A 14928-nucleotide genomic window follows, 5' to 3' on the forward strand; every position below is an offset into this window, starting at 1 on the left:
AAGGTCTACGCTGCAGTCAGACAGCACGACTAATCTATTAAACTGGATGTGATTATCTTTTGATGAGTTGCTTATAATGAATCACCAGACACAGGTGCACATTTAATGTGAGTATTTGATTCATGCTGAAACTGCAGCTCTACACATCAAAGAAGGAATTTAAGATTTATTTTGTGATCAAGTTCATCTGATAAACAGGTGAAACTCAGGCAAACACCATTAAAAGAAATTGAGCAGAGATGTGTCAGATTAGACTTCTTTCTACTTTACATATAGTGTGCATTTCCACCATTGTAAAGGAAATGGGCAGGTAGCTCCCGCCTGAAATATTTAGATAATTTAAATAAAGTTTGGGCAGCATCATGTCAACATGTGCCTAATTTCTCAAAACTCTGCAATCTAAAGATATACCTGGAGTTATGAATAATGATGACAATGAACTGACCACACCAGATTGCATACCATCAGCACACTACACTCAATGTGAACTTTTCACTCATTTCTATCTATTCGGGCGGAAATTGACCCGTACCAGAAATACGAGGCTTTTATGTCCTATGGGGAAGGTAAACACTAACTTCTATCTACTGATCTTTGACCCACTTAAAGCAGTTCAACTCAATCTATATCAGCATGAACACATACAGGGCTAAAAATTGGATAGCGCTAGTTTCAGGCGTGCAGATTGTGATGTGCGCTTAGCTCATTCCCAATTGAAGTGATGCAGGCAGCACACAAATTTCTTGCTGCTTGCTCATCACCATGATTGTGGTGTGCAGCCCAGCACGAAAAGTTATACTGACTAGCTGCATGCTCAGCAAGGGGCCAAAGAGCGTGCAGACGAGCACAAGTTAAAACTAGCCTCACTTCGAAATCCCAGCCTGCACCTCTTAAGGGGAGGTGCAATCTGGCTGCAGTAGGTGCTGGAACTCTCTCCAAAAGTGTTTCTCAAAAGGAATAAGGGTATCAGGGGAGCAGCAGGCCAGAGAGAGAACTCAGAGGCGCTCTGCTGCGATGCTGGAGGCCTTAGTCCATGACATGCAAAGGCGGAGAGAGGCTATGTGTTTGCAGGGGGCCAAGAAGCACTCAAGACAAATACTGTGAAGGGAATGGGAGCAGGTAGCCATGGAGGTCAATTCAAGGAGTGTGGTCCCGAGGCTATAGTGCCACAAAAAAGTTCAAAGACCTCGCATGAGTGGTCAAGGTCAGTGACTGCATCTTCAAATGCTATCTTCTACCTACTGCACCACGAAATTCACTCACTGCTCATTGCACCACAGCCCCATCACTCAACCATCAGCAATCTCTGGCAATCAGGACTCGTGCCTAACATTCATATGCTCCACTTTACCCTCACACACTTACTAACGCTGCAAGCCTCACACCAACATCTCACAGCTTCCACTATTCAGCTATTCAGCTATGACAGCCGCATCATCCAAACACATTGTAACATACTCACTGACACTCTTTCCTCTCTCTTGCAGGACAACATAACAGAAGGCAGCAGCAGAGAACTAGTGGGGGACAGGCACACCTGTAACTCCTGTGCCCCTTGGAGGAGACAGTGCTGTGAATTACTGGGCCAACAGTAAATCAGGTTGTTGTAACCTGCGTCACCAAGACCATCCAGGATGAATGCATGTTCCTGCCCTATGCACCTACTCAAATCCCACTTCATGGTCATTCTGCTATCTGGCATGAAGTGCAAGCTGCAGATGGTGTGGCCATGGACCTCTTTCTTTCCACGCATCCCACTTCCCTCACCCCGCCCCTCCCCTTCCGCATTAATGCTTTCAAATGCCCAAGAGGTGCTGCCTGGCCAGTCAGTGCAACCTGGCGATAAAGGGTGTGAACAAGAGCAGACCATCTGATGAAGAAGCATCATCAACTTGATCTGACATTTGCAGCCACCATCTCAGATACTGGCACTGCATATACTTTAGAAGGTATTGTATAGGTGGGATCAGCACCAAATCACCGGGCATGAGTGGGTTGTAGCCAGGCCAAGAGGAAAGGATTGTGTGTGTGCCAACTCCCTGGAGGGTGAGGTCGTACCCGAGTTCTGTTGTAGAGGACTCAGATGAGGACTTTGATGCAATTGTGTACAAGAGAAGGCGGATGGGCATGCACACCGAGATACTTGATGTATTGGCAGTCTGCCACAGAGCCTGTTGTCACGGTCAAGCAGCATGGAATAGTCTGGCTCCAACTTGGCACAGGGCTTCATGCAGAGCTTGGAGCCCATCCTTCCCAGCATGGAAGTGGTGACCAACTCCATGACAGCACTTGCAGACTCAGCCATGATGCAACATCTGGTGGCCAATATCCCAGCTTTCGTTGGAGCACAGGCAGAAGCCTCCCAATGTCTTGGTGTTTCAGTAGAAGTTCAGACTGAGGTCATGAGATCTTTGCTTGTTACTGTGAAAGCCCAAATTGGTGCCATGTAGGCTCACACTGCTGCCATCATGGCTGTGGATGCCAGTGCTCAAAAGGGCATGTAGGCTCTCACAGCAGTCCAGAAAGTTTTGCTCCAGCTGATTACTAGGATTGCTGAGGTGCTGCTCCGGAGGAGTGCCAGTGGCTCTATAGTGCACGAACCTGCTGTCCTGTCTCAGGAAGACAGCATTCATCCTCCCGCCACTGCCATTCCGCCAGTGACCTTGCTGTTGCCTGTCTGCCGGCCAGCCCAGCCTGCTGTTACCCATATTGAGTTGTTGCAGTCTGAAGCTGGGCCCTCAGGCCCCAAACTGCTCGAGAACGTCCTGCAACTCCTGATAGCCAGCAGCCTTCCACCAGCCATGCTGCAGCCACTGGGGTAGAACTGCATAGGAGCACTAGGACAGGTAAAGGCACCGCCAGCAAGACAGACACTAAGGGAATGCACAAGGGTGATGAGTTCAATTTTGTATGTAGTATTGGAAGTGCTATTGTTGTGTAGACTCAGTAAAAACACATAAGAACTTAGTTGAGACACAGGGCTTGTTACACAACAACACACAATGTGTTGAAACATAGGATGGTTGGGTAGAAAGAGGGAACAGCACACAGCTGGCACAAAAGAATTGCAGACAGTCCAGGAAAACAGGCTGAAACATTAGCCACGATGCTAGCAGACTCAGTGTCCTTGCACAAACCAGATAAGGAGTTGCTATGGACACGAGATATGATTAGACCCACAGTAGACAATGGGAGAGTGTGAGAAATGAAAGTATAGACCAGACTCTCACTGAACCAAATAAGGAATTAGTATTATGTCATTATATCAGACCCCTATGAGTAAGTAAGAGGGGAGGGTCTTGGAAACAAGATTTAACCCCTGACTGAAACTGGGGACAGCACGAGAACCCCAGGGAAGAACACCCGAGAAGTCAAGGTCTCAGAGAACAGAAAGGCAGCCACAAGTCCGAGACTGATCACCTCATGTCCTGACGGGTAGTATACTGATTTAATGTGTGAACAAAACATTGATATACCTTTCACCAGTCCGCTGTTGTGAATTCTTTAAGAGTAAGTGCAGATTAGGCACATTCTTTGGAATAAGAATTGAGTAGGAAAAACAGGATAACAGTTGTTATAGTGTGTTTTTTGTGGTGTCTTTTATTTCCGGATTCTGGCCAGGAGGACACTGTGATTGTCCATGGGATGGAAAGGTAGGAAATTGTGAAGTTGTTTTCAGGGAAACTTGATGAGACCCTCACGGACAGCCAGCCCGGAGTGATGGTGTCCCAGCTGCCTCCTCCCTTCCTTTTTTTTCATCCTGCTCCTCTTCTTCCTCCTGAGCCGCTCACTATAGGCCTGGTGACAACAGCTGCACCCTCATGAGAGCCAGATTGTGTAGAATGCAGCAAACCACCACGACCTTGGAGACACGCTCGGGCCAGTATTGTTCGGCTTCCCTTGCGTGGTCCAGGCAGCAGAACTGTTGTCTTAAAATACCAATGGTTTTCTCCATGATGTTCCTGGTGGCAGCGTGGCTCTCATATGTACGTTGTTCATATGTGGTCAGATGATGGAGGGAAATCATGAGCCACATGCAGAACCGTTAACTCTTTCCACCAAGCAGCCACCCTCTAGTGCGTTGTGGTAGCTCGATTATGGTGGGAACATCTGAGTACTGCAGGATAAAAGCATGGTGCTTGTTGCCAAGATAGCAACATGATGGTCTGTGCATAGTCATACACCAGTTGCCCATTGAGAGAAGAACCCTTTGGGGTTAAGGAACTCATCCCCACTGTGCCACATGTGTGCAGTCATTGGCTCCCTGCACAAATGGAAGTCCCAAGAGCCTGAAAAAAAACATATGTTCACTCCTCTTATTTCTCTATAGTTAGAGAGAAGACTATGAAGTCCCCTCTCCCTGCATAAATGGACTCTGTCACCTCCCTGATGCAGTAATCCACAGTGAACTGTGAGATTCTGACAATGTCACCAGCTCCAGCCTGGAAGGATCTGCAGATGTAGATATTGAGGGCCATGGTGATCTTGATGGCCACTCGCAGCGCTGTCCTCACACTGCTCTGTGGCTGCAGGTTGGAGGAAATGGACAGTTCAGTGACCACTTCTTTAGTGAATCATAGCCACCTCAGACACCGGTCCTGGCGGAGGTGGAGGTAGGAGAAGTGCTTTGTGAATACCCTTGGTGAGTATGACCTTCTAGTAAGAGCCCTCCTCCTCTTCCCTCTGCACAAGGTTTCCCCTCTCTGCTACCTGTGCTGCATGTTCCTGTTGTGCTGCACCCTGAGAGGGACTGCAACTATAGGCCCACTCGCACCGCCCCCCCCCCACCCGACCACCACCACATCCCCCCCACTCCGCCCCGAGAGACAGCAGGTCTTCTGCTCAGCCACCTTCAAACTCCACTGAACTCCGAGGAAAAGTCCAGCACCACTCCCTTCTGACTCTAACAACTTTTCAGAACTCCCACAACAACATACTAACAGTACTTCCACCATCGCTGCAGCAGCAAAAGAAAGTCAAAAGCCTTACCTGAAAGTCCTATGCTGATGTCTTTAAATAATATTAACGAGAGGTCACTCATACAGCTGAATGCATATTCAGTTGAGATTGTTTAAGAGAGGGTGTTGGCAGGACCTGCAAAGTCCAAAATGGCAAGCTGGGTGCCAAATCAGCATTATATGCTGAGTGACATCACTATCTTCCCGCTCTGCATGCTTCCAGCACACATACGGAATGCCTGCAGTAGAGCCTTTCCAAGCAGGAGGCATAGTGCAGGCTGCACCGGAAGTGGCCAGAAGTGGAGCAGCCGCCATTTTCAGCCCCTCTGGTCTCCCGCAGCACTGACACCAGCAGCACGACACAGCCCAATTTTCAGCCTCAGTCTTTGAAAATGACACTAGACAGTGTATTTTTATTGCACTAATTAATACACTGTAAGTTCCTGCCTTCAAACTGATACTTGGAAATGCCATCTTCATAAAAATGTGACACACCTTATTTTGTTTGCAGATATATGATACAATGATGTAAAATTAGGGTAGATTTTTTAGCTTGTTGCCTGGGTATATAATTGGCACTATGGATGGGTCACCCATGGCGCGTTGCTGCAATGCATCTTGTAGATGGTACACACTGCAGCCACTGTGTGCTGGTGGTGGAGGGAGTGAATGTTTAAGGTGATAGATGGGTGTCAATCTAGTGGGCTGCTTTGTCTTGGATGGTGTCAAACTTCTTGAGTATTTAGTTTAGTTTAGTTTAGAGATACAGCACTGAAACAGGCCCTTCAACTCATCCAGGCAAGTGGAGAGTATTCCATCACACTCCTGACTTGTGCCTTGTGGGTGGTGGACAGGCTTTTGGGATAGGAGGTGGGTTACTCGGTGCAAAATTCCAGACCCTGACCTGTTTTGTAGTCACAGTATATATGTATATATGGCTGATCCAGTTAAGTTTCTGGTCAATGGTAACCTCCAGGATGTTGATGGTGGAGGATTAAGTGATGGTAATGCCATTGAATTTCAAGGGGAGATGGTTAGATTCTTTCTTGTTGGTGATGGTCATTGCCTGGCATTTGTGTGATGCACATGTTACTTGCCGCTTATCAGCCCAGCCCTTGACATGCCCCTGCAGAACTCAGGCCAACTCAGAATTGCATGAATCCCTTTTATGCCTTCTAGGAACATAGGAGCAGGAGTAGGCCATTCAGCCCATCGAGCCTGCTCCCCCCATTCAGTAAGATCATAGCTCATCATCCACTTCAATGCCTTTTTTCCACACTATCCTCATATCCCTTTATGTCAGTGGTATTTAGAAATCTGTCAATCTCTGCTTTAAACATACTCAATGACTGAGCTTCCACAGCCCTCTGGGGTAGAGAATTCCAAAGATTCACAACCCCCTTCTGAATGGTTCCAAACCTTTACTAGGTTATGGTAATCAATCCTGCGTTGATTACCTAGTCCAGTAAAGGTTCGGGGTTTTATAAAAAGCCATAAAGGGGTTCAAGGCAGCTCTCTGCTGGTCTTAGTTCCGGAGCAGATCGATTACACTGTCTGAAAGCTTAGATTTCTTCTCTAATCCCATTGAGCTTCAGTAGACCTCAGACAGGGGGCAGCTGCCTGAGGAAAGCTGTTGCCAGCCAGGTGGACTCAGTGCAGAACCAGTCCAGGTTATTTGAGTGCAGCTCTAAAGAGAACTCCTGCTCCTTCTGGCCCCACAAAATTACAGCAAGAACAATTTATACATATTTATATCACACCATTAATGTAATAAACATCCCAAGGCACTTCACAGGAACATTATAAAACAAAATATAACACCAAACCACATAAGGAGATAGTAAATCTGATGACAAAAGCTTGGTCAAAGAGGTAGGTTATAAGGAGTGTCTTAATGGAGAAAAGTGAGTTAGAGGGGCATAGAGATTTTTTAAAATTCTTTCATGGGATGTGGGCATCACTGGCCAGGCCAGCATTTATTGCCCATCCCTAATTGCCCTTGAACAGTGTGGCTTGCTAGGCCATTTCGAGGGCATGTAAGAGTCAACCACATTGCTGTGGATCTGGAGTCACATGTAGGCCAGACCAGGTAAGGACAGAAGATTTCCTTCCCTAAAAGGACATTAGTGAACCAGATGGGTTTTTACAACAATCGACAATAGTTTCAAGGCTATCATTAGACTAGCTTTAAATTCCAGATTTTTTTTTTTTAATTGAATTCAAATTCCACCTTCTGCAGTGGTGGGATTTGAACCCATGTCCCCAGAGCAATACCTGGGTCTCTGGGTTAATAGTCCAGTGACAATACCACTACGCCACCGCCTCCCCTAATAGGGAGGATATTCCAGAGCTTAGGGCCTGGGCAACTGAAGGTGCAGAAACCAATTAAAATTGGTGATGCTCAAGAGGCCAGAATTAGAGGAGTGCAGATATCGCAGAGGATTGTGGGGATGGAGGAGACTCCAGAGATAGGGAGGGGTGAAGCCATAGAGGGATTTGAAAATAATGTTGAGAATTTTAAAATCAGACGTTGCTTGTTCAGGAGCCAATGTAGGTCAGCAAGCACAGGGGTGATAGGTGAACAAGACATGGTGTGGGTTAAGACACAGGCAGCAGATTTTTGGATGACCTTAAGTCTTCTGAGGGTAGAATGTTGGAGACCAGCCAGCAGTGCAGTGGAATAGTCAAGCCTAGAGGTAATAAAGGCATAAATGAGGGTTCCAGCAGCAGATGAGCTGAGACAGGGTCGAACTTTCAGCGTTGGAAATAGGCGGTTTTAGTGGTGGCATGAATATGAGATCGGAAGCTCATCTCGGACTCAAATGTGACATCAAGGTTGCGAACAGACCGGCTTAATCTCAGACTTGCCAGGGAGAGAGATGGAGTGAGTAGCTAGCAAACGGAGTTTCAAGTGGGGACTGAAAACGATGGCTTCAGTCTTCCCAATATTTAATTGAAGGAAATTCATGCTCATCCAGTACTGGATGTTGGATAAGCAGTCTGATAATTTAGCAGTAGTGGAAGAGTTGAGAGAGAGGTGGTGGTGAGGTAGAGCTAGGTGTCATCAGCGTGCACTGAACACTAACGCTGTGCTTTAATTAAAAATTATCTGCTAAATTCTACTTCTGCTGGGCTGCCAGCTGATATTGGATGGAGTATGCGCCATGCACGCTCCCCCCAGTGCTGTCCTAAAATGGTAGTTGAGATTCTAGGCATGACAGAAGACCTCTATTTGCATATTAAAAGGATCTACCACCTGTCTCAGAGTGCCCAGCCATAGCCCTAGGAAAGATAAGGACAGACTGCCACATGGTCGGCAGTAATGGCTAGTAAGTTATTCCTCACCATTTTCAAGGCACCAACGTCCTGTTTCCATCAGATGGTGAGCCTCATACTCTCCCCTCTCTGGGTCTGCTACCAATATAAATAGACACCCAACAGAATCGCAAACAAGGCCTAAAAGACCTTTCAAAAATCCTAAACATCCTATCGCTTACTAGAGGACATGATTTAGCAGCAGTATATAAGAAGAAGCAAAGTATATGAATAGAGAGCACTTCTGCTCTTGTAGGTCGCACAAAAGAAAGTAAAGCAAACAGTTTAAAAACTTACTTCTTTGGACCTGCTCTGACCCCAGTGTCCAACTAGTTAAAATAATTCTGTCATTGGACTGCAATCTGCAACTTTAAAGAAGGACCCCGTTGGTTTCAGGCAGGTTTTCTTGTTGCCTGCTCAGAAGAGCAGGTTAAAATCAAAGACAGCGGGAATAGAGTGGAACGTCAGTGGGTGAGTTTCCCTTGCCAAATTTAACCCTGCGCATGCTCCTGGTTTCCACCAAGTGAGCAGGGTTAAAATCACACCTTGAAGGTTTGCTCCAAAACAGTTAAAATCAATTGGGTCATTTTGGAAAATTACATTTACTGCAATCACCCTAAAGAGTGGCAAGGAAATGTACTTCTCTTCAGCTGTCTTGATTGGGCTTTATATTCAAAAATGTATTAAGATATCACACCTGACCTTGCTCTGATAAAGTCTATCGCATCAGCTTAACTTCTTTAATCCCTTCTGTTGTCCAGATTGAGAGGGAGTGGGGATTCTTCTGCAGCATAACTTCAAAACTACACACCAACCCATAGATAAGCAATGATAGCACCAGAGTTGTGGTGAACACGCTACTCTGGGACTGAAAAAATTGCTGTTGACTAATGAACTTTAGTAATTCCTTGGCAATTATTTCAATTTAAAAAATCCATTCACCATCTTGTGATGACATATGAATAGGATGATTATGACATTCTAAGTATGGAAAGATCATTTTTGTTTCCTCTAGTTCTGAGACCACCCAAAAGTACTGGTGCAGAATATGATCTATGCTGATTGAAAACAGTCTCAGTGTAACAAATTCTGACAAAGAACCTAGGAACCAGTTAGTACCAGCCAGGCTACTGTACCATGTGTTCAACTTTTTTTAAAAACAAAAGGAAAAGGATAAGCTATTAGAACTTTGAGATTTCTAAGCCTGTATTGGCTGACTCAGGCAGTGCTGAAACCATATATATGCTTTTGCTGACCCTTTTCATTCCATCCATCATGGACACTGGGCTGGATTCTATAGACTCGCCGCCGAAATTGGCAGCGGGTGAAATACATGGCAGCCAGCACTTCATGTAGCCGCCATGATTCCAAACACGGTGGCTCATTAGCATGGCCAGGGCATCCGCCTCCCCCCCCCGATGACATGGATGGGGCGGGCGAGCGTGCCTGGCAACAGCGTCCGGCACCACTGTGCAAGCGCCGGCGCCATTTGTAAAGGGCTTAGAGCCCCAAATGACCAATTCTTTTCAATCCTTAAAGGTACATTGCATTTTACAGTAATGCAAGTAATTTAAAATTTGTTTCCATCACCTCTCGCTCCCCCCAGTAGCCTTACATTTAATTCCTTGCCCGCTCAACCCAATACTTGCCTTGATGAAGTGACCTTCCACCCCCGAAGTTTGTAAACTTTAACCCTCAACCCCTTCCCACCATCCCCCCAACCAATCCGAAGAGTTTGACCCTGCTCCCTGCACCCCCCGAACTGAGAAAAGTACCTCTTCCCCCCTCCCCACAGGAGTCGCGCCTCATTTCCCCGGATGGGGTTCCGAAGGCGTGGCATTGCCAGCCGCCAGAATGAAGATCGGTGCAGCGAATCAAGAGGCGACAGGACCTTCATTAATTCAGGTAGGTTGATACATTTACATATGGAAATCGTGGTCCCATCGCCGAGCAGCGGGGGGACCACACGAGGCCTCGCCACCTCTGTTGAGATCGGGCCACGCCCTGCCGGCGTCAGGGTCGGTGGCAGGCCTCATCTGCAGCGATCTTCATGCACCCCCACCCTGCCACCGTTCCTGACTTCAAGGGCTCTATAAAATTCAGCCCACTATCTTTACACACAGACCTTGCAATCAGGAGTAAGAGTCATGTGATTCATTATATACGGCTTATCGCTCTATTGAAAACCATTTGCTTCAGCTCAGCCTATCTTATTTAGGATCTATTTATGTATTCTGCCCCTACCCTCATTTCTGAGGTCTCTCAAACACCATTTATTTATACCACTTAACCCATGGTTTAAAAAAAAGACAGCTGTTAACTATTAACCATCCATAAGAATTAACTGTAGTATTTGTCTTCTGAATGTAACAGCAAACTAGTGTTTTGGTTCATTTAGAGGTTTGTTAACATTTTAGTGTAGAAATTATCCTTGGTGATATTAATAGGCAAATGCTCAATGCAGTTGCAGAACATTCCCCATTCATTCTTTAAATTGAATCATTAGCCTACTTAAAATAAACAGTTTAATGCCTCTATCAAAATAGTGGATAGAAGAATATCATATGAATGCATTAGGCACGTGTACATCAATATTGCCAATTGTAATTTCTAGGTTTTTAAAGGAGGTTCTTCATGAAAAATGTGTTTGTTTACAAAGACAAGACACAATGATGTTCACCATTTCATCATTGCATCGATAACCCAACAATGAAATGATACTGAACTCCTCTGGCTCTTCTTTCCCAAACACAAAAGTTTGTCAAATATTTTACTACAAAGACATGCATTTTTAACATTCAATTGCAAAATAGTTCCAAATAAAACATATAAAGAGAGATTCTTAAAAAATGTTGTTTAGTTTAGGTCAGAAACATAATGGTATCCTTCCTTATACCATAGTTCACAGCATGTTACTAATAGCATCTTTTATGTTGACCATCTTGAATTTGATTGAATAAATTATCATTCTAGTCCAGTTAGGCACAACTAATGTGATTCTGTCAGATACTTGTGCTGACAGTGACAGAAGTCTGAATTCTGTAATTTGCATCATACACGAAGGTAGTATAGCAAATAACATTTGCCTACCAACAAAGACATTTATGATGATTAGTTTAACAACACGTTTCCATGGATTACTGGTATCATGTGAATATAAACAGCCATTTTCTTGCAATAAACCTGATAAACTATTTGTAGATTTGTTTTCACAATTTGTCAAAACATGAGCTTGCATTAAATAGTAAATGAACCTTGCTCTACCGTTTTATCACATAATCCATTGAGCTAGTCATTAATGCAGCCAAACTGACATGCTGGCTTTATTTCAATCAAACCCATAAATGTAAAGGATGTCATTTGAATCTGACACTAGCAGTTGAATCATCAGAGGTGAGAGAGTGGCCTGGAGGAAACAGCTGGTACCAGCTTGGCCACTGAAAAAGGTTTGAATGTTACCTCTATATAGCCTGGGTTTTCTCTTTCTTATGCCTGATTCTTGGGTAAACAAGCCAAGTAAAAGGGTAGAAACACATAATACCAGATACCTGACCATTTTTTTTACCTACCTGATTTTCTGATGCTGTTTCCAGCTGACACCACAAACGTGAAGACAGGCAGGTCTATTTAAATGATATAGTAATTGTTAATTGTATATCAATTGTATTTAATTGAATGCAGGTGGTAGGCATTAACTGGAGATTCACTTGTGCTCCTATAAATAGGAGCAGATTGAAATTGTGGGTGGGTTAGAAAGCCACAGAGTCATCTACAGCATAGAGGGAGGCCATTCGGCCCATTAAGTCCATGCCAGCTCTGTGTGGAGCAATCCAGTCAGTCCCATTCTCCTGCTCAATCCCTTTTACCCCTGCAAGTTTATTTCAACTGCCCATCCAATTTCCTTTTGAAATTATTGATTGTCTCTGCTTCCACCACCCTTGTGGGCAGCAAGTTCCAGGTCATTATCACAAATCTGTCCTAAGGTGTAGTGACCAGAACTGGATGCAATACCCTAGTTACGGCCTAACCAGAGCTTTATAAAGGCTCAGCATAACCTTCCTGCTTTTGTACTCTATGCCTCTATTTATAAAGCCCAAGATCCCATATGCTTTGCTAACCATTCTCTCAATATGTACTGCCACATTAAAAGATCGATATACAGAAAATCCAGGTCCTTATGTTCCTGCACACTCTTTTGAACTATACCATTAAGTCTATATTGCTTCACCCTATCCCTTCTGCCAAAATGCATAATCTCCCACTTGTTTGTATTAAATTCAATCTGCCACTTGTCTACCCATTCTGCTAGCCTATCCAAGTCTTATTACAGGCAGTTCATATCATCCTCACTGTTTTCCACTTCTCCAAGTTTGAAACTGTACTCAGTATTCCTAGATCCAAGTCATTTATATATAGCAAAAAAAAGCAGTGCCCTAGCACTGACCATTGGGGAAAACTACTGTCTGCAATCCTTCTGTCTGAAAAACAACCATTTACCATGACTCACTGTTTTCTGTCCATGAGCTATTTTTAAAATTCAATTAGACACTGACCCTCCTATTCCACGAGCCTCAATTTTGTTAACCAGCCTTTTATGTGGTACTTAATTAAACACTTTCTTAAAATCCATACAAACAACATCCACCGCATTCCCTTCATCAACCTTCTCTGTTACGCCAACAAAAAATTCAATTAGTCAAGCATTAGTATTTGCCTTTGACAAATCTATGTTGGCTGAGGTTAATTAACTTAAATCTCTCCAAGTGCTTGTTTGTTTTTCCCTTATTATTGTTTCTAAAACCTTGCCCACCACAGATGTTAAACTAACTGGCCTGTAGTTGTTAGGACTGTCCTTACACTCTTTCTTGATTAAGGGCGTCACATTTGCCACTCTCCAATCCTCTGGCACCTCCCCTGGATCTAGGGAAGATTGGATGATTATGGCAAGCCCTTCCACTATCTCCACCCCACTTCCTTTAGCAAACTGGGATGCAAGCCATCTGGACCAGATGACTTATCAACCCTAAGCATAGCCAGCCTTTTCAGTACCTCCTCACTTTCATTTTTTACCCTATCCATTTCCTCTATGCTCTCCACTTCTACAGATATTTTGTCAGATTTCTCTTTATTAGTAAACACTGATACAAAGAACTAATTAAGAATTCTAGCCTTGTCCTGTGCCTCTAAGCAAATATTACCCTCTTTGTCCCTAAAAGATCCCACTCCACCTCTTACTGCCCACTTACTATTTACATGATGGTAGAAGATTTTTGGGTTCCCTTTTATGTTGACTGCCATTCTATTCTCATATTCTCTCTTTGGCAGTCTAATTTTCCTCTTCACCACCCCTCTCAACTTATTGTATTTAGTCTGGTTCTCACTTGAAGAATTCACCTGGCATGCATCATACACCCTCTTGTTTTGTTTCATCATAATCTCTATCTCCCTCACCATCCAAGGCACCCTGTTTTTGGTTCCCCTCCCTCTGCCCTTTTAGGAATGTACCTAGCCTGTACCTGAAGCATCTCTTCCTTAACCATAATTCATTGTTCTGTTACTGTTTTGCCTGTCAGTCTTTGGTTCTATTTTATCCTGGCTGGATCAATTCTCATCGCATTGAAATTAGCTCTCTTCCAATATATCAGTTCTACCTTATGTCGTTCCTTGCTTTTCTGCATTATGAGTGTAAATCTTATGATATGATGATCACTCTTACCCACGTGATCCCCCACAGACACTTGGTCCATTTGTCCTTGCCCCCTCAAAATATCCCCTCTTTCCAACACTACAATGTCATCCCTAATCAGGACTGCCACCCCACCTCCCTTTTTTCCTTCTCTATCTTTTCTGAACACTTTATATCCTTGTATATTATGCACCCAAACATCACCATTTTAAGCCACATTTCCATTATTGCCATTACATTATATTCCTACACAGCTATTTATGCTTGTAGCTCAGCGAGCTTATTCACTACACTTTGTGCATTTACATACATGCATTGTAATTCTGTCTTTGCATTCCTTGTAGGCCTTGCTCATATCTAATATGGAACTACTTCCTTCTCTACTACTGTCCAACACTCTCACTTTATGCACCTTATTCCTCTTTTCTATTTCTGTATGTTGGTGTCCATCCCCCTGCCAATTTGGTTTAAACGCTCTCCAACCACACTGGTGAACTCCTCATGAGGCTATTGGTCCCAGTCCTGTAGAGGTGCAACCCTTCCCTTTTGAATAGGTGCCTTCTGCCCTAGATCCGGCCCCAATGCCCCAAGAATCTGAAGCCCTCCCTCCTGCGCCATGCTTCAATCTACACATTGATCTCCCCTATCTTCATATTTTTGCTCTTGCTGGGGCACGGCATTGGGAGTAATCCAGAGATTACTACCTTTGAGGTCCTACCCTTTAGCTTCCTCCCTAGCTCCTGAAATTCTGGCCCTAGGACTTCAATACCTGTCCTTGCTATATCTCTGGTACCGACATGTACCACATCTTCTGGCTCACTTCTTTCCTCCTGCAGAATATCCTGCACCTTTTCCATGATGTTCTTTACCCTGGCACCAGGGAAACAACGCACCATGAGGGACTCACGATGACAGTTACAGAAATGCCTATCTGTCCCCCTGACCGTGAAATCTTCCATAACAACTGCA

Source organism: Heterodontus francisci, chromosome 15 (assembly GCF_036365525.1).
Source record: "Heterodontus francisci isolate sHetFra1 chromosome 15, sHetFra1.hap1, whole genome shotgun sequence".
Classification (NCBI taxonomy): domain Eukaryota; kingdom Metazoa; phylum Chordata; class Chondrichthyes; order Heterodontiformes; family Heterodontidae; genus Heterodontus; species Heterodontus francisci.